Source organism: Crocodylus porosus, unplaced genomic scaffold (genome assembly GCF_001723895.1).
Source record: "Crocodylus porosus isolate Cpor-Errol unplaced genomic scaffold, CroPor_comp1, whole genome shotgun sequence".
NCBI classification, from domain to species: domain Eukaryota; kingdom Metazoa; phylum Chordata; order Crocodylia; family Crocodylidae; genus Crocodylus; species Crocodylus porosus.
Genome location: NW_017728886.1, coordinates 262,912,397 through 262,932,195, shown reverse-complemented (window position 1 = coordinate 262,932,195; position 19,799 = coordinate 262,912,397).

Below are 19,799 nucleotides of genomic sequence, written 5' to 3'. Positions count from 1 at the left end.
GGTGATCTGATGGCCACCTATAAGTTTATCAGGGGTGACCACCAGGATCTGGGGGAACATCTGTTCACCAGAGCGCCCCAAGGGATGACAAGGTCAAACGATCATAAACTACTAAAGACTGTTTCAGGCTGGACATACAGAAGATTTTCTTTACTGTCCGAGCCCCCAAGGTCTGGATCAGCCTGCCATAGGTTCAAGCACCTACACTGAACACCTTCAAGAGCAAATTGGATGCTTACCTTGCTGGGATCCTATGACCCCAGCTGACTTCCTGCCCTTTGGGCAGGAGGCTGGACTTGATGTTCTTCCGAGGTCCCTTCCAGCCCTAAGTCTATGAAATCTATTAAACCGCATGTGAATCTACATTAAATGATGAAAAAAATTGTGAAGTAGATGTAAGAAAAAGGCAGGAATGCAAAGAAGTGTTGGGTATTGTCTGGGATTACCAGAAGATTACAGTCTATTTACCAGTGGTGAGGCTAGTGCTGCTATATCAGGGGTGGGCAAAATATGGCTCGGGGGCTGGATCCAACCTGCCAGGCCATTCTATCCGGCCTGTGGGGCCCCTAAAATTTTAGAAAATGTAATATTTATTTGCTCCTGGCTGCCTGTCAAAGATGACAGGAGACAGGGACAGAAGGACCCAGGGGAAGCCGGCAGCAGGACCCAGCAGCACAGCCTCCCCCCAGCTCTGCCCCCTTTAACTAGAAGGCCCTGCCTAGCAGAGGCTTCTGGCCTGGGGCCATGGGGCTGTTCCTGCTTCACTGCACTGGAGAGGGAAATGTGGCCTTTGACAGCTTGCCAAAACTTGGTAAGTGGCCCTCCACCCAAAATAATTGCCAGCTCCTGTGCTATATGGAATGGGAACCCAGGTGATACAATGGAAAGGCACTTGGGTGAGCTGGGCTGAGGATACCAAGCTGGATTTGGGACTTTTTTTCTGAGGTAGATATAAAAATGATGACATCAGAAAGTGATTGACTGCTAGTAGGAATGGTACGTGGATACCTAAGGCCCACTAAAGCCGACAATGCCTGTCAATCAGTCTTTGAGATGTATGGCACACTCTCCACTCTCATTACAATCACTTGGATTTGAAGTTACTTTGAAACATGACAAGATTAAGGCTTGTGTCCATTCTCCTTCTCCCATTGTTAAGTCAATGGTAACATTTCTGTACTAATCTCATATGGGCAGAGGTGGAGCCTCATGAGGCACCAGTTCAGTTCAGCTAAAGGGGCTGGTTTTTTGCCCGGAACTTCCAATTTGAAACATCCTTTGGAAGCATCATGTCAAATCAGACAGGGTCCTAATGTGAGGCAGGGAAGTGCCATGTAGCCCCTTCTTCCACCATGTAGGCAGCCCAACTCCTGTGCACTTCCAAGATGGAAGACTTGGCCCCCTCCTGCTGCCCTGCCCTGAGAAGCAGAGGAAGAAAGTGGAAGTCAGCGAGGCACCGGTGAAGTCCAGAGATTTCAGCCACCATCATAGTATGAGCAATAAGGAGAATGGTAGCTGGCCAGGAGCCTATGGGCTGGGTGCTAACCCCATGTATGCCACATGCAGCTTCTGGGCTGCCACTTGGACAGCCCTGTCCTAAATCTTTCAGTTCCTTACTGAGGTGTAACGTGCTGTGTAACACCCTTCCTGTCACTAAGAGGTCTATAGCAATGCATGTAGTTCCCCATTGTATAGGTCTCCTTTGTACTGAAAAAGCATAGCTGTGACACTCAGTCTAAGTGAAATAGCTAACCATACTGAACAAAATTCCTGACTTAAAATTATCTCTGAATGCCCTGTTTAATAATAAGTCATAAAATGTATCTGCTGCATCTTTTCTTAAAAAAGAAACAAAACTCCCTCAAATCCCCAAACAAGCTCTGTCCCATTCAGTGCAATGTCACGGGTTCCTATTTTTTAGATCAACCCAATCACAAGATGATTTCTAGAAAGTAATAAAATTCTTTTCTCTGCCTTTGGATGTTCAAAGTATCACTGGTTTCCTAGCATCCTAAATACACATCACAGGCCACGTCTACACGCAACACTTACTAGGCACAAACCATGATACGATGCTACTGCACAGTAGTAATGAGCTACTGCAGTCAGTGTCACCAGGAAGCCATGCAGGGATGCTAATGCACAGTAACACCCGTTGGGTGTGTGTTACAGGGCGGGGTCCCAGGAGTGGCCATGATCTCTCCTGGTGCCCCCTACCGTGCCAAGTTGGTATCAACGCACCCTCATTCTCAACCGCCACGTCTTTGATGGTATTAGTGTTATGGGAGGCTGCCTTTTCAACTCCTTGGACACGGTACCCCTGATGTATCCTGGTTACTGCCCTGTCTCAGCTGACCCTGTGCACTAAAGCCTTAAGGGCTACGTGTGGCTCCTACCACCTCCGATACAAGCGCTCCCTGGTCTCTCTCTTCTCACTGATGCCCGCGTTCCCCACGGACGCTCTCTGGCCTCTCTTGTGGCCGTGCCCCACCGGGGCACTCTCACGATCCCGTCTGCACTGGGGCCCTGTCTCACAAACAGGGCTCAGGTGGCCGTAGCCGTGCCTGGCCCTGAATCCCCCCTGGGGCTTCTATTCCTGTGTGCCCTCCCTGGGGCTTAACGCAAGCACCCTCTGGGCTTCTCGCCAGTGCCCACTCTGGTGCTCCTCACTATTGGGGCACAGGTGGCCATAGCTGTGCTTGACCCCTAAATCTCCTCCTCAGGTCTATGATTCCCATATGGCTCAGGCAGTCTCAGCCTTACCTGGCCCTCAATCCCCGGGGCCCCTTCTCAGGGCTGGGGTCAGTGCACCCCCTCCTCAGGTCTATAACCCTACCAAGGCTCAGGTGGCCGTAGCCATGCCTGGCCCCCAGACCCGCCTTCTTGGGTCTTACGCCCCACTGGGGCTTCTTGCCTGTGCCCGCAATGGGACTTTTCCCTCACCACACTGCCCCACTGGGGCCAGGGTCAGTACACCCCAAAACACAGCACCTTCTCCAGCACCAGGAACCCCCATGCTACTGGGGAGCTCCTATGAGGCCTCCTCCAACCCCTTATAGCCTCAACCAGTCCTCCGGTGTAACCACAAAGCAAAACCGTAAGCCAATCGGCTACAACTCAAGACCAAGCCTCCTGGCTAAAACGCAAACTCTAGCCCTCTGGCTAAACATCACTCAAATCCCTACCAAGGCTTTCTCCTCCCAGTCTCCATGAACCAAAGCTGTTCAGGCCACCAAGCTGCTCTAGGCTGCATACTCTAGCAGGGCTCCTTCTCCCTGGGATGCTAGTGGGGAACTGCTTCCCTGGCCTCAGCCCAGGCCATTTATATAGGCCAGGACCTGCCCCCTTGCAGTCAGCTGACCGAACTGCGGTTGCCCCAGCAACCGGCACCTGTACCTTTCCCTAGGAGCAGGCGCTTCAGTGCCCTGTGACAGTGTGCAAGTACTAAATGACTGCGTAGTAACAACTGCACAGTTAGTGTCTCACGTAGATGTGGCCAGAATCTGCTAACTTGCACCCACAGCAGGGAAGACAGAGACTGAAGGTGCCTGTAACGTGAACTCTTCTCTTCATCCTGGAAGTGGTTTCTTCAGGAGAAGTCTGGGCCCTACTGGGGGACCCGTGTAAAGCAACTGTATGGTTCTGTACTAGTTTGGAGGTGCAGAGAAGGTGGTTCTTAAGGGGTTTACTACATTTTCTTTTCCACTGCACCACATTCATTTCAATTTGTTTCAAGGGGCTATTGATCTCAGTGATAAAGCCATTAGCCCAAGCAATTAAATGAGGATATTGAAAAGCACATTTAAATTAGTGTCACCAGGGGAATCACACATTTGGGATGGAAACCCTTTCCCAAGCTACAGTGAAACAATCCAATAAAAGACAGTATCTGCTAATTGCTCTGGTTCTACATGCCAGATTTCATTTCTGTATACAGTCATGCTTCGCATGACACAGAACTTAGTAAAAAGCTTTACAGAATCGATGGTGAGCTAATGGAAAAGCAGAAAGGTGTTAAAGGGTAAGATTTAAGGAGAAATGATGATATAATATCTTAGAGGGGTCACCAAGAGAGAACAGATTCCAACATTAAATCTTCTATCTGATAGACCGGCCTGACAGACAGCCACAGGTGGTCACCCGTGGGATGACAGACTGCATTACTCAACACAGGTCTGGCCCACTACATGCTCTGATGCCTGAGGTACTCAGATACTGTGTTGATGGGCAGATTTACAGGCCAACAGACTTTGGTCCGGGCTGGGAGGTTCAAAGAAGCACAAAAAACTAGATGACCAGCTCACACTGAAGTTAAATGGGAGTTGATGATCAAACTTCTTCAAATTCCTTTAAAGTTCCCAGCCATGATGCAAAGGTAAGAATCAGATGATGAGAATAATCTGCCCAATACATTAGCTCTCCTTCTGGTCTTGAATAGAGATTGGTTCAAGCAGTTTAATGTTAAGTTTTTTTCCAATAAAGTTGTTCATCATTACAGTGTCTGTATATTCTTACCCATGTAGCTGTCCATTCCCTTTTGCAATCTATCCTGGAGTAATTAACCCCATAATTTAACCCACATTTCATGAAATAGATAAGTACTTAAGTACAAACATTTTTGGCTCAATTTGGATCCCCTCCCCTTCATTTAAAGCTTTCTAACTTCTAGGGACTCTTCATTCTTTTACAGACTTTGAGGATGTTACTTCGTATCCATCTTTCTCTCAAGATAAGCATTCCTGTAGCCTTTCTCCAGACTCCATGGGGTGGCATATGGCTCTTGGATGCAACAGTATGGAGGCTCCTAATGTATTGTCTCACAATTTACAACAACTCTTACAATATGCTCAGCAATGAGTTACTGTGCTTAAAATGGAGAGAGTCCAGGGCTTCCTACCCAGGCCCCTGAACGGAAAGGATTATGTCAGCAGTTCCCAAACTTTTAAAACTCAAGGCACCCTTTGTTAGACTCAAGGAACCCCTCAGAAAATAATTCGTTTTAACTTGTTTTGTGACTACAGAAACACAATAGAGCAATTCTGCTGTAAAGAACTCAGAAAGACCACACTAGGTCAGAATGTGTTTAAAACTGTGACTTCCTATTGCAATCTCATTTTATCTTATGAATCGCACTTGCCCACCTAACAGTGCAAGCCTTCCTTGGCACCTGACAGCCCCCTTGGAAGGCTCTCAAGGCACCCCAAGGTGGTAGCACACATTGGTTGAGAACCAATGATCTATATACATGACTGGTATACCCGAAAGGACTATATACATCTTTTCCCACTCGATCAGAGGAAACCTTAGAGATTTGATGATCTCCAAGTTCAAGGGAGACCATGAATGTTATTGGCCCACATGGTCTTAAATCAATATATAATGGATCCTAATTTGGGGTTATAAGTAAATGTAAAGCACTAGGAATGCAGGAGGGGGACAGAGGAGATACAGTACTGAAGTGCTAGGATCGTGAACATATCTGTGTCTGAATTAAAATAAAAAATTCCAGTCCAGTGGCTTTCCTGGTGACCTGGTCCAATTCTAGCTCAAGCTACATGTAGCTGGTTGCAGTTCAGTGATGGGCGAAACAAAATCATCTTCCTTCACTTTTCTTCACCACCGCTTGTCCCAGCATAGAAAGGTTTGTTAACTAACTTCTCCTGGATTAAACTTCCCAAACTCTTTCTGGGATAAACAGTCACATTCTGCCAACATAGCATCAACTGGTTCAAACAGGCTTTTTCCTTTATCTTGTAGGTATCTAAAGAGTCCCACAGTGGTGGGGGCATTTACAGGGGATTTATTCATGTATTTTTGCACTTGAACACAACCAGTTTTCCCTATTGCTCAACTAAGGGTATGGCAACACCAGGGTATGGCAACACCAGCAAGGGTAAGGTGACACCAATTGGTAAATGCAGTTTTGGCTATATTTACACCTTAGAGTTGAAAACCATGCAGTGTGAAGCACAATCCTTTAACTCTGTCCTGTGTTATTAAGAGCTACTTATTTGGGGCAACTACAGGCATTCAAGCAAGAACCTTGAAGGCATCAGCTCAGACCTTCACTACTGGAACGTGTTGTGTATATTAGGTAGCAGCACCGTTAGACTGTTATCTTGCTGGTGGACCTGCTGCCAGAAGGTAGAGATGACATGCAATCACTCTACCAGTGTATTAAGTACCCCAAATGAGCTCCCAGCAACTTCAGCTTGAGAAGACTTATAGAACCAGGTCCAATTTGCTGAAACCACAGAGAAATTTGAAATGGTGTAATGTGAAAGGGAGGACAGTGAAAGATGGTGTAGTAACTCCAGGAAACTTTTTCACTGAGGTTATCACAAGAAGTAAAGATATCCCTATATCCTCTGCTTGGTGGTAAAATTTCACACTGAGCCGTCAACCCCATTCCTACCCATGCCAAGGATTAAGGAAGGGTGATTTATAGCAACTGAGCATATCCTGAAGCCCCCCCAGGAAGTCTGAATGAAATTCAGGAGTCTGGGCTTTGTCATGAAAATAAATTTGTAAAATGTACACATGGGCATGGCTGTGCTTTTTTTTTTTTCTTTTTACAAAAAATAGGTGTACAGCAAAAAGGCACGGCTTGAAATGATTCTAAGAATAGGTGTGCTTTCTACCTCTAGTGCAAGAGAGTTAGGGCTAGCAAAAAAAAAAAAAAAATCCTTTGAAACTGGAGCGAGCAGAAACATGACCTGCTGGCACAGCAGGGAGCAGAAAGGAACAGCTCAGCGCCGGGGATCAACCGCCGCACACAAAATAATAAAACAAATAGCAAGCTCGTACATGTAGCCCTTGCATCATCCCATGGATAGAGGACAAGAAAGCACATCGGGAAAGTCACATTGTTCTGGAGAGGAGCCACCCGGTTGATTCAATCAATGTTTCCACATCACCTCATTAATGCAGGCAGCTCTGTGCCAGGTGCTATCTTGTTTCAGGGCTGGGGAGGGAGGCAACACTTGCCATCCTGTCTCCATGGTTCTATATTTGTCCATCCATAGGAAAAAAAAAGGGGGGCAATTATGAGTTTTATTGCTTTATGAGCTTTATCTGCTCTCGGTGGAAACTAGCATGTTTTCTTGCCTTGCGAAATACCAGTAAGAGCCCTGCGTTCAGAAGGCAGGTGCAACAAGCAGAGCTTTCATGGCTTTTATTATAACACATGGCTCCAGGGCTCAAGGAGGAATGCAGAAATTATGAGAGGCAGATTGGGAGAGAGACAAAAAGTCTGGTTATCAGAGCTGCCAGTCAGTCACAGCTCATAGGGACCGGACAGCAAGATACGGACGTTCGAGTCTCTTCCAACAGCAGGCCTGAAATAGAGCAAAGCCAAAAGAAAGGGGGGAAGATCTGAGATGCTACAATGTCTTTCTACATCACTTCAATCACCCTGACCAGCATGGAAGTATACAGGCAGCCTTAGCCTCATCCTTAATTAGGATAACCTGGATTATGGGTGGAGCATCTTCTATAAACGGGGTGCCCTCCACTTGCTTTCTCACGCTACTATCTAGTGCCAAGAGCGGGCGGAGGCTGGTAAGTCTCATGCACAATATATCCAAAAGGGAGTGAGGTGGTGGAAGAGAGATGAGGAGCCTTATCTCGGATGTGAAAATGGAGAAAAGGAGGGTGGGCAGTGAATGTAAATGCTTATCATCTTTCACACAGATTGCCATCTCTTTTCTGAGGTGGGGTCATTGCCAGTCTGCTCGTTGCATATCAGATCCTGACTATCGCTGTGTTATTGAGCAGATATGGGATCTGCTGCTGGAAAACTCAGTACAGTACATCGAATATTCCAGGCTGCACAAGCTACCAAGATCAGATCTCTGAGCTGAAATATTGCACAGTGCATAATTCAGTTTGGGAGGTTATCATCTCCGTTGTGATCTCATGATATCTCCTCTCGGCCATATTGGGCTACTTATCTGAGATGCATGACAACCATTAAAGGCATAAGCTGTTAAAAGAGGTGAAATGAGCAATTTAAGGCTCCTATGGAAAAATTACCTCTAGCCTGCTGCATGGGGAAATCAGGATGCTGGTCTTGAAATTTCCTTGGGGACCCAGTGCAATATTAAATGTGTATGATGTGTGTCACCTTAATGTCCATGTGGAAAAGGTATTTCTCCAACAGCACAACATGATTCATCTGCTTATTTAAATGCCAAGCCTCAGCTTGGCTTTCTAGCTCAGTGACTGTTGTAGCATGCAAATATATGTTATGTGCCTGCATGGCGATGCATAGTGTAACCCACGGGAATAGAGTTGTGGTTTTTAGTGGGAGGTGGTTGTACCATGGACTGCAGTAATCACCCTTTATCCTGGCTAACCCCCTAGAGTTTCCACTGCTTCCCTTGGGAAATTATGCTAAACCGTAAAGGGAGATAAGGGTCTTTGAGTAGATGTGACATCTCTTATTAGGCCAACTGAGGAGTTGGAAAAAAGTTCTTAGCAAGCTTTGGGGCACAATCCCCCTTCAGGCATGGGAAGTCCATAACAGGCAGATAACATACCATAAAGGCATTCACAGTGAGGAGCTACTTCCTGGTATTCAACCCAATCTGTTCCTTTCCTTGGGTACTTTTATTACCCCTACTTACAACCTGTTTGCCTTTCCTCTCCTCCTGTGGATGCTCCGGGAGTCTCTAAGACCAGTAGAAATACCATGGTAGGTAAGAGGGGTGATAATTCAACATCCAGTCTCTAACTGTGCTTATCAGGACCAGATGCAATAGATGAAAGGGGAAGAAAGCAAGGCAGTGTTGGAATTGCCGGCTAGCACAATGTTCTCAGGACGTGGCCTACACTTCCCTGGCTGCCTGTGATTAATCAGCAGCTTCAGCTGTGAATGTGTGGGGGGGTGGGGGGCTTTTTCTAAAAGCTAGGGAGAGCTCTATGGAGAGGAGATGACCCAGGTGTGCTGGATTTTCTGCCATATGGGAAGGGCTGGGTAGAAGCTAGGTAGAAAGAGTTGCAAGAAAGGCTCTGGATGGAGTGGAAGGTTACACCTTGGAAAAGGTGTTTATGAAAAAAAACTATGCTTAATTTAGCAGGCTTCTTACTTGTGAGTGAGCACCTCTGAAAGGGCACGGGAGCAAAAGCAGCAGAAAGAAGGAAAGAAGTAAGAAGGGAAGGAAGAGGAACTGTAGGAGACTTATGGGGCATTGGAAGCTCAAGCCTGGGCTGGGTAGGAAGGGGAGAGTGGGTTTCCTCTGCTCAGACTTTCATTTGAACTGTCTGAGTGGCAGTGATGGATGCTGGGGAGGGAGTCATGCAACTTGTTGTCCTGGACATGAAGTGGGAGTAAGGGAAGGGCAGAAGATGCTGTGGATTATTGTTTTGCTGGCCATTTGCTGTCTGGGGCAGGTTACCTTGGATTATTTAGAATTGCCGTGTGCCGTGGCTGCAGGGCAACGCCATCTGCAGAATCGGGGGGTTGTATTGTTAGTATTATATTGTTAATCTTCCTTGTGCCTCCGTGTTCATGCTAGCTATATAAATAGCGAGCCCTGCTCAGAGCTTCGGTGTTGCTTGTGTTTGTTAGATCATCTGGTCCTGAGGAAGCAGGTAGCATGGTGCATATGCATCCCAGCAATTAGTAGTACAATAAATTCTCTTCCAGATTTCCTTTATTTTAATGGCGTGCATGCAACAGCTTGTTATAGTGATTTTTTTTTTTTTTTTAATTTTTTTTTTTTAAAGCACATGGGGAGCATTGGGGGTGGGGGACTAAGAGTGGAAAGGTTAAGGAAGTGAATGCTTTCTGAAGGGCATCAGAGGTTTGTATATATGGTCCTTGGCTAGGACCTCTGTTTCTGAGATTGAAGAGGTAGGATGGTATTTTTGCAGGTTTGATCTTGCTTTGCTCCTCTTGGGGCCTCCTTTGCAAGACTCTCTCAGGCTTTCTTGCCCTCTCCTGCTAATATTTATTTGCAGATTCATTTAGTGCTGCTCTCTATAGTTTATTTAATTAGGGATGCCTGAGCACTGATAAGAGATCATATTAAAGCTTGTTTAATCCCTGCCTAGTTTAGTTGTTTGGGAGGTTAGTTCTCCCTGGCATATTCACTTAATGAGGAATCTTTTAAATATTTTATCCACCTTTGTTCTTTCTGTTTTGAGCTGAAGATCTAGTGGAAAACTAGTCAGTATTGACAAGAGATGGCTCTTTTACCCTTGCTTGTATTGCTCTCTTGAAACAACTCCCAAGCTGTGATTCTGGTCCTGAAAAAGCCAATGTAAACTGGGAATAACACCGCTGAATTAATTTTGGGAGAGGTGCCTCTCTTCAAAGAGGGAATGCAATTTAAGGGCTTGAGTGTACATGTTCATATGCTGCTTTTACCTCCGTATAAATCCATTGAGGGGAAATCCCAAACTCACGGAAGTTGATGCCAATGCTCCCATTGAATCCAAGTGCTGTCACTTGAGAGACAGCACCTGAACTCTGGATCAGATTGTCACCTAGGCTCATGCTTTGTACTCCTTTGGCATGGGAGAACCTTGGTTTTTAATTAAACACACAAATGATGCAAAATGTTATTCATGGTTTGCAATGTTTATCTGCTCACCCTTTTGATATTTGCCAAACTGCTGTCTGCAAAGGGGAATGACCCAAGAGCTTATTAGTATGCCCTGCAGTTCTACACAATGGCACTGGCCAGAAGTTTTGATCAAAAGTTATTAAAAAATATATATATACAGTAAAAAGCCTTTGTAAAATGTTAAATTTTGTTGAAATGTTCATTTATCAATGAGAAAAATGTTTTCCCTTTTTAATTAGTTGTAAAAGCAGAGTTGGGGAAGAGAGTGTCGGTTGTGTGGGAAGCAGTTGCTTTTTAATTTTAACCACATTTGTACTAAAATGTCAAATCTCAGCAAAGTATGTATTTCTTTTTTAGAAAATCTGTTTGTTTTTGTGTTTTCCTTTAAAGAGAGATGTAAAACCCCAGTTTGTCTTCTGGAGAACTTTCACAAAGTGCCCCAGGATTTGATTATCTTTATTATGCAGGTACTTCTGAAAATAAAGCCAGTGCTTTGTCTGGAGATTGGTCGTCTTCTGCTTGACCAGTCCGAATAGCCTTTTGCAGAATCGCTCCTATATATGGTGTTTCATTTAGTTGCAGGGTGTGATTGCAGAACTCGGGTGGCCAGTGACCAGCCTTCAATCTGATTCTCATGTATACTTTGGCTTTCCTATATTCCCAAAATGAGGCATAAAATCAGCTTCACATTGCATTTTAACTCACTCTGCGACCCCTTTGTGCATCCAGCATGGTGTAACAAGGCTTTTGTGTCCATGTAGACCCAGCTGACATGTATGACACCCCAAAACATTCTTCCTGTCGTGTTAATGACCCCGCAAAGCATAAGGAAATGGGGACTTGGGCCTGAGGTGTTTACAAGAGATGAGTCTGAGCTCCAAAGTTGGAGCAAAGTAGATCAGTTCAATCTACACAGATATTGCTTGCCAGGCTTGGGGCTTTCTTTGGTATAAGAGCTTGGACCCCCTGGCTGGTATATGGAATCAGAAGTTTGGGTGCACATATTATTTCCTTGGCATGCTCAGTACATGAGAGGCACAGTCCTCTTCCCTGAAGGAGGTGACGGGTCCAAATGCAGTGCTGCCTAACATAGCCAACCCTGTAGTCACTCAATGATTGCAGGACTAGCCCTTAAGAAAGCAATCCAGTGACAAGTGTGGGAAGAAATCAGCACAAGATTGCATTGCGAGTACATATGGCAATTACATTTCTCACTCCCATTTTCCTTCGCTGTTCAAATTGTTCCCTGTTGGCTCATATGAAACTTCACTTTGCTCTTCTAAAGACTTATTTCTGTACACTCTGTCTCCAGGCAGCTATCTGCCCCTTATCCTTGGCTCTGTGGGTGTATTTCTAGGAGACCCCTCCCAGCTTTTGCCAAATGTGTGCCCATGGCCCTCCTGAGACCGTCATTCAGCCCCGTGTCTCACTCTGCTGTCCCTGTCGGGTTTCTTTTGCCTACATAAACCACCAAAACTACCCAACGCTGCTGGTGATGCCAGTGAGTGCTGAACTGTCTGCAAGGAATATGACCTTCTCTTCCTTTTTTGTGCTCCTCACCTGTCAAATTGCTGAATGGCATCAAACCCTGCCAGCATCAGTTCAGGCAGGAGCAGGCTAGAAGGAACGTGGCTCGGTAGAAATATAGCTGCAATGTTTTGTCCATCTCATCTCTTCCCCCCCGCCCGCCTTATTAAATCTCCAGCATGAAATATGTGTTTTTTCCAAAGCCTCTTGCAAGCTGAAAGAAACCTGTCTGTCCCTGCAATGTCAGTGAGATTTATAAAGGAAGGGGAAAAAAAGGTGTTGGAAATGAGGTGAGGCAAAATATATCCAGGCAGTTGTAAATTCTGGGAGAGCCTTTCCATCATAGCATCTCCATGGTCTTGTTGATCCCAGGGCTCTGATGGGAGAGTGCTTTTTTCTTGAGATGAATTATTTAGCAAGATATACCTTCTGATTTGGGCAGTTTGGGGTAATTTCCTCTCCCCTTCCTCTCGGCGATATTATGCTATTAGACTAAGATAGTCTGCCTTTGTGAAGAGACCTGGGAGTCTTCTTTCCCTGTGTAGGGAAGGAGTTATCCTCACCCCAAAGGCACTGAGCAGAGCAGGAAGTTCTCTGTCAAAGGCATCTCCTCAAGATTTAATCCACCCTTTCATTTTGTGTTACTTCTTGGATTGTCTTCTATGGAAGTTGTAAATTGGATGCTGGACCCAGCTCCACCCTGGGCTACCTAGGGGTGTTAAAGGGTAAGGATAGAAGTGCACGCAAATCAGTAGTAGTGACTGGAAACTGGTTCAAGTTTGTAACACAACAGAAGTTCCATGCACGTAATGTGCTTTCAAAATGGCCTAAACCAGTTTAAGATGAACCTGGACGGATGTAGTATCAGACTTGACTGATTTAGGTTAAATCACTTTATTGAACTTCTGTCTCGGATCCCCTCCAGATTCAAGTTAACTCGTAGCATCCCATGATGCTTTACACTTCCCTGCAAACCTCCCCGCACAGGGTAGGGCTAACCTTAGCCCAAGCTGTTTGCCCCAGCTGAGCAGGGAGGTGTGCTCTAGCGCCCCCCCCCCCCAGCTTCTCACCCGGGGCACTGCAGGCACATGGCTGCATTTCCAGAATCAAAAGTGAATGTCTGTTCACTTGCTTAGCAGTTTAATCCACACAGCTTAGATTAACCTGTAAAGATTGAATCGATTCAGCCTTGGGCTTTTTGACCATCTGTACTTGGCAGTCATCTAGCCCATCATCTCCTGATGCTTGCTCAATGCCCCTGGTTCTCACAGCAAAATAGATCACTAGGAAAACCTGTTTTCCCTTTCCACCTCTGTGAAACTTGTAGTTGGATCAGAGCAACAAGGCAGTTTTATCACTGTCACTTTTTGTAGCGTTAAGGGAAGGCAAGCTTTCGGGGCTACCCCAAGGGCTCAGCTGGTACAGATGTGCCATCCTTTTGCCACACTGCTCTATGGAGTGTTGCAGCCACACCTGTGGAGAGCAAAAATGTTCAGCTGCCCTTGCGAGCAGATCTAAGGTTTTGAAATGGAGGGTGCCAACAGTGTGGATCATCATCTCGTACAACACGGCGCATTCTTCCCCAATTAAAACTAACCTAGAAGCTTTACTAATATGCTTGGGACCTAGGGCTATATCACTTGCTTTAAAATAGAAACAAAAGCAATATAACTTGATTGCAATGTGCAAGAATCTGCTATGCAGGATATTTAGCCGATAAAACTTGCAACAGACAGGGAAAATAATCAAACTGTGTTGTTTCATCAGTCCCATAGTCATTAGAATTAAATGCATGTCTCTTATTCAGATTCGTAAGACAAAAGCTAGCCTTCTCGAGCTTGTGCATACCGCACTTCACTGACCAGGATTTCTACATCCGAATTATTTTTTTAACGTGGTGAGTCCATTGAGAGGTTATTTTCCCTTGTTGAGCAAAGCCAAGTTTTAATACTCTGGAGAGTAGAAAAACTTCTTTCCACCATAGCTGTCGATACAGGAAGTGTGCACAGAATCCCGAGTGAAATAGGAACGTTTGGATGCCATTTCTTGTTACAGTCTGCCAGACTATCAATAGCTGTACTTGGCACTTCTCTCTTTCTTTTCCATGCCCTCCCACTTCTTCCATATTTGAAGTCCTGTCAAAAGTACATGCCGGCTACCTGACAAGTCTTTTTCATACCTCTGTAAGACACACTTAAGTTTTTCAAGATAGATACTGACTTGGAAAATGAGGTATTAGAATGCCTAGATCTGTTACAGCCTTGCTAAGCGATGTAAATCTGTCAGTTCTCCGACTGTGAAATCCCCAAATGGGATCTAGGTAGGTGGTAATTCAAAAGTAGTCTTCAACACTGCCACATGGAACATTGCATCTGTGCTGTTGCTGGGCTGAACAGCGAGGTAATTCTACCTCAATATCATGTTCGGTTGCAACTGAGCATAATTAAATATTTGAATTAATTCATCCTTGGAGTTGGACCTTTTATCTTCATATACCTTAAATGCTACTTTTACTTCCCTTTGGAGGGGACCAGCAGGCACTGGGGAAGTCCCTGTTCCCTTGAGCACTGCCAGGAGTGACCAGGAATAATGGTTACAAGCTGGCAGAGGGTAGGTTTAGGTTAGATATCAGGAGACGCTACTTCACAGTCAGGGCGGCTAGGGCCTGGGACCAACTTCCAAGAGGAGTGGTGCTCACTCCTACCCTGGGGGTCTTCAAAAGAAGGCTAGATGTACACCTTGCTGGGGCTGTTTGACCCCAGTACTCTTTCCTGCCATGGCAGGGGGTCGGACTCGATGATCTACTCAGGTCCCTTCTGACCCTAGAAACTATGAAACTAACATTGCACAGTGTCAGTATGCACCTTCTGAAGTTCCTTGGAAGGTGGAAGATTAATTCCTAAAAGTGTTTTGGCAGTCATGAAGTTGATGATAAATTCAAAATTGTGTTTCTTGGGTTTTTTTGGTTTTGGTTTGTATGGTGGTGGTTGTTGTTTGTTTTTGTCGCACAGATTTGTGCTATCTCTATAGCTTTTGTCTGGTCAGCTAGCATTGTTTCCAGTCCTGCAATAATGGCATCAAGAAAGTCAGTGTATGTCATGATACTTTCATATTGCTCCATCCACATAGTAGCACATACAGTGTGTGAGTTTTGTGTCCACTCTCTGGACCCAGGAAATTGGTGGTGTCGGTCAGGTATTTCACTTGATTGACTGATTCCTGAATACAGTTGATGGCTTCATTTAGAGTGCCTATGGGATTTTCTATTGCACAGAATTGTACAAGACTTTGATATGGTGAGATTTAAGATATGAGACCGACTGTGACTATCCAGCTTCTGGGACATCAGATTTTACATGAACCTCTACACCATTTTTGTGTTTATGCTTATTGGTGGTTCGACCATAGACTTGGCCACTCAGTTTTGTGAAATCTAGACCCTTTTTCTTAAGAAATCAAAATGATTTTTTGCTACAGTGGCAGGAGTCGGGTCATATGTAGCGCCAGGCAGGCCTTCATTTTGGGAGATGCAATATCTTCCATCTGAATTTCTTGGATGATGGGAACCCTTACTGGGTTTTGTTGGCCTCAATTACAGCTCCACTCCTAAGTGCAGAGTGGTGCAAAGAAGGGTGTTCTCACCTCTTTCAGTGAATTAATGCCCATGCAGTCAGTAACGGAGAAACAGGATTGAGTTCGACTCTGGACTGGACAGCTGGGATGTAGGAAGCTCCTTGTCATCTCACCTTTTCAGACTGGCATAGGACAGTCAGAATTGGATCTAGTTTTTAGGGAAGAAGCCAATTATTTGGATTTCAAAGAGGACTGAGCAGCCATCAATGGGAAATGCAAGTTCCTGGTACTTCTAAAAAAAAAAATTATTGGCTCTGGAAGAAGCCATACTGTATGCCAGCTAGCTAGCTAGCACAGCTAGCTATGTTGCCATAAGGCATGCTTTTATAATTATGATGAAGCATATTGGGCTTTTAAGAAATGACAGTGAAACGACTTACTGTGGTTTTCATTTACTTGGATGATCCTGGTCTTCTATAAATGTGGCAAGTTAGTCAAATTGCCTGCAGTCTGTTCTCCCACTTCTTATCAGAAAGAAGAGAACTATCTCAAGGTCAGGTGGGAAAAAAAAGAGGTTTAAGGATTCCTTTTAAAGACCTCTGATCATTTGTTCACACTCCAGCTTGGATTGTGCCTTGTAGGGTGTTTAGTTTTATAGTTTTTATTTTGGACAATAGGTTCCCCAGTGCTGCTTCTGCTGAGATTTACAATCAAGGGCTGTTTGCGGATGTGCTCAGCATTTTCTAAACCTTATTAACTCATTTGTAGCACAAAGTTCAAATCAAATTTCAGTTTGAATTAAAGGTTACTGGATAGCCATTGACCATTATAGCAGGAGGCAATGGCTATGCACAGTCTATACACTTGATAGCTGCTTAACAGAGGTTGGATGTAATTAGGAGGTAATAATAAGCCTGTTTAAGCACTGCTACATTGTTATAGTTATCTAAACTGCTGTTCCAGAAGCTGTAATGGACCTGATAGTGCTGTTGGCACATTTGCCTTTGTAAAAGTGTTGCTTTGTGCCTGATAGTCTCTGTTGTGTTGCAAAAACCCGATGGAATTTCCCTTGTGGAGATTGATATTTGAAATGCTTATCTATGTATATAAATCCCTAAGGACTGTTTTTTTTTGGTTTTTTTCCCCTAAAAACAACACTGTATATACATGTTGGTTAATACAGTTCAAATGGCCTAATTTGAACTGCCCTAGTCTTCATTAACTTTAGTCCTCATTCAATGAGGATTAGTTCATTCAAACTGGAGCCAATTTTAATTCGGGCTACAGAAGTTCACATGTATGTAATGAAGGCTTTTGTCTGGGTTAAATATAGAAAAACATAACTTCTATAAATGGCCAACAAGTCCAGAGAGTGCAGCCCCCCGAAATCCACATGCAGCAAGAAGAGGCTAAGGCCCCTGTTATATGTTGCATATATTATTCAATTAACTGGTTAATTGCACAATACATTCAGACCAGCCACATGTGCAAAGTAATTATCACACAATAGAAATGACTATCCAGCGTTAAAGTTAGTGCTTGAAAATGTGTAATAACTCTATAGCTGCTTTCAAGCCAGCTTTAATTTGACCATGAGCTGATAACCTTTACTATCCACTGCAAAGCTGGCAAGTCAGTTGGCAAAGCAGAAGTCCTCGACTTCAGGAAAGCTGTCTTTGACAAGCTCAGGAGGCTCATTGCCGAGGCCCTAAGGGATCACGACGTGGCAGGAAGAGGAGTCTGAGAGGAGTGGTTGCTCCTCAAGGGAGCAATCCTGACAGCACAAGGGATGGCCATCCCATCTCGGAGGAAGGGTAGCAAAAGGGTGCAGCAACCCCCTTGGCTCAGCAGGGAACTCGAGGACCTCCTGTGCCTCAAAAGAGAGACTAATAAAGGATGGAAGGTTGGAATTACCTCCAAGGAGGAATACTCAGCACTGGTCCGTACCTGCAGGGAGCAGGTCAGGAAAGCCAAGGCTGCAACTGAGCTCCATCTGGCTTCACATATCAAGATAACAAAAAGTCCTTTTTCTGATATATAGGGAGTCAGAAAAGAAGCAAGGGTAACATTGGGCCCATGCTGAACCAAACAGGGCAGTTGATAACCGACACCCAGGAAAAGGCCAGCCTGCTTAGAAGGTGCTTTGTGTTGGTCTTTCATCAGTCCAATGGGACCGCTCTGCCTAGCAAGACATGGGACAGCCAGGGTGAAGTTATATTTTTACCCAGCATCAGTGTTGATTTAGTAAAGAAGCACCTTGAGAGCCTGGACACCTTTAAGTCAGCTGGTCCTGATAGACTACACCCTAGGGTACTCAAGGAGCTGGCAGGTGTCATAACTCAACCACTGGCAAAAATATTTGAAAGTTCATGGCACTCAGGTGAAGTACCTGAAAACTGAAAGAAGGCCAATGTGGTACCCATCTTCAAGAAAGGGCAGAAGGTAGATCCTGGGAATTACAGGCCAATCTGCTTGACCTCAATCCCTGTTAAGATTCTCGAGGAAAATTTTCAAGCAGACCCTTCTGGACAAGCTGGCTGAGGGCAACATCCTGAGTGATATCGCACATGGGTTTGTCACAGGTAGGTCTTGCTTGACCAATCTCATTTCCTTCTATGACTAGGTGACATCACCTGGACAAAGGAGAAGAGATTTATGTCATATACTTGGACTTTAAAGAAGCCTTTGATCTGGTGTCCCATGGCCTCCTCATAGAAAAATTGGCCAAATGTGGCCTTGGCTACACCACAGTCCGATGGCTGGGGAAATTGGCTCCGAGGCTGGACCCAGAGAGTAGTGGTTGATGGCAGCGAGTCATCATGGCACTCTCTAGCCAGTGGCGTCCCCCAAGGCTCTTTCCTTGGACTGGTTATCTTCCACACCTTTATCAGTGATGTGGACATTGGCGTCAGAAGCGCACTGGCTAAGTTTGCTGATGACACTTAACTTTGGGTCACAGTGTCCACACCTGAGGACAGGCTAGTGATCCAGGCTGACTTGGATAAGCTTAGTTAGTGGGTGGACACAAACCTGATGAAATTCAATACTAATAAATGCAAAGTACTCCACCTCAGTGGTGGTGGTGGTGGGGGGGACCCGCAGCATACTTATAGGCTCCGCAGTGCTAAGCTTGCTAGCACTATAGCTGAAAGAGATGTGGGGGTCATGATTGACCGCAAGATGAACATCAGCCATCAATGTGATGTTGCAGCTGGTAGAGCAAACAAAACCCTGGCTTGTATCTGCAGATGCTTCTCAAGTACATCTAAGGATGTTATCCTCCTGCTGTACTTGGCCTTGGTGAGGCCACAGCTGGAGTACTACAGTTCTGAGCTCTGCAATTCAAGAAGGATGTCAAGAAGCTTGAGAGAGTGCAGAAGAGAGCCATGCACATGGTCACAGAGGAGAATAGGCCTTATGAAGAGAGGCTGAGAGCCATGGGACTCTTCAGCCTGGAAAAGCTCAGGCTCGGGGGGACCTGGTGCCTACCTATAAATACACAATGGGTGTGCATCAGGATCTGGGAGAAAGTCTGTACATCAGAGCACCCCAAGGAAAAAACAAGGACAAATGGTCATAAACTCCTACAAGACCATTTTAGGTTGGACATAAGAAAAAATGTCTTTACTGTCTGAGCCCCCAAGACCTGAAATAGACTTCCTCCAGAGGTGGTGCAGGCACCTACTCTGGACTTATCCAAGAACCGCTTGGCTACTTACCTTGCTGGGGTCCTTTCACCCTAGCTGACTTCCTGGCCCTGGGGCAAGGGGCTGGACTTGATGATCTTTGAGGTCCCTTCCAGCCCTAACATCTATGAATGTATAGCATGGCCCTAAAGCACATGTATTTTGGCCTGTAGCTCTCTACTGCTTGGGGATGCTCTGGGATTCTGCTATCTATTCTAACTCTTATGGCTTCTATCTCTAGCCATAGATGATGGCTACAAATAGCACAGAGAAAAACTGGTGATGATACATATCACCAAGGGATCTCCAAATGCTTTATAAGCAATAGTTTCATAGTAGCTAGAGTCGGAAGGGACATAGGTAGATCATCTAGTCCGACCCCCTGCCTTGGCAGGAAAGAGCACCGGGGTCAGATGACCCCGGCAAGGTGCTCATCTAACTT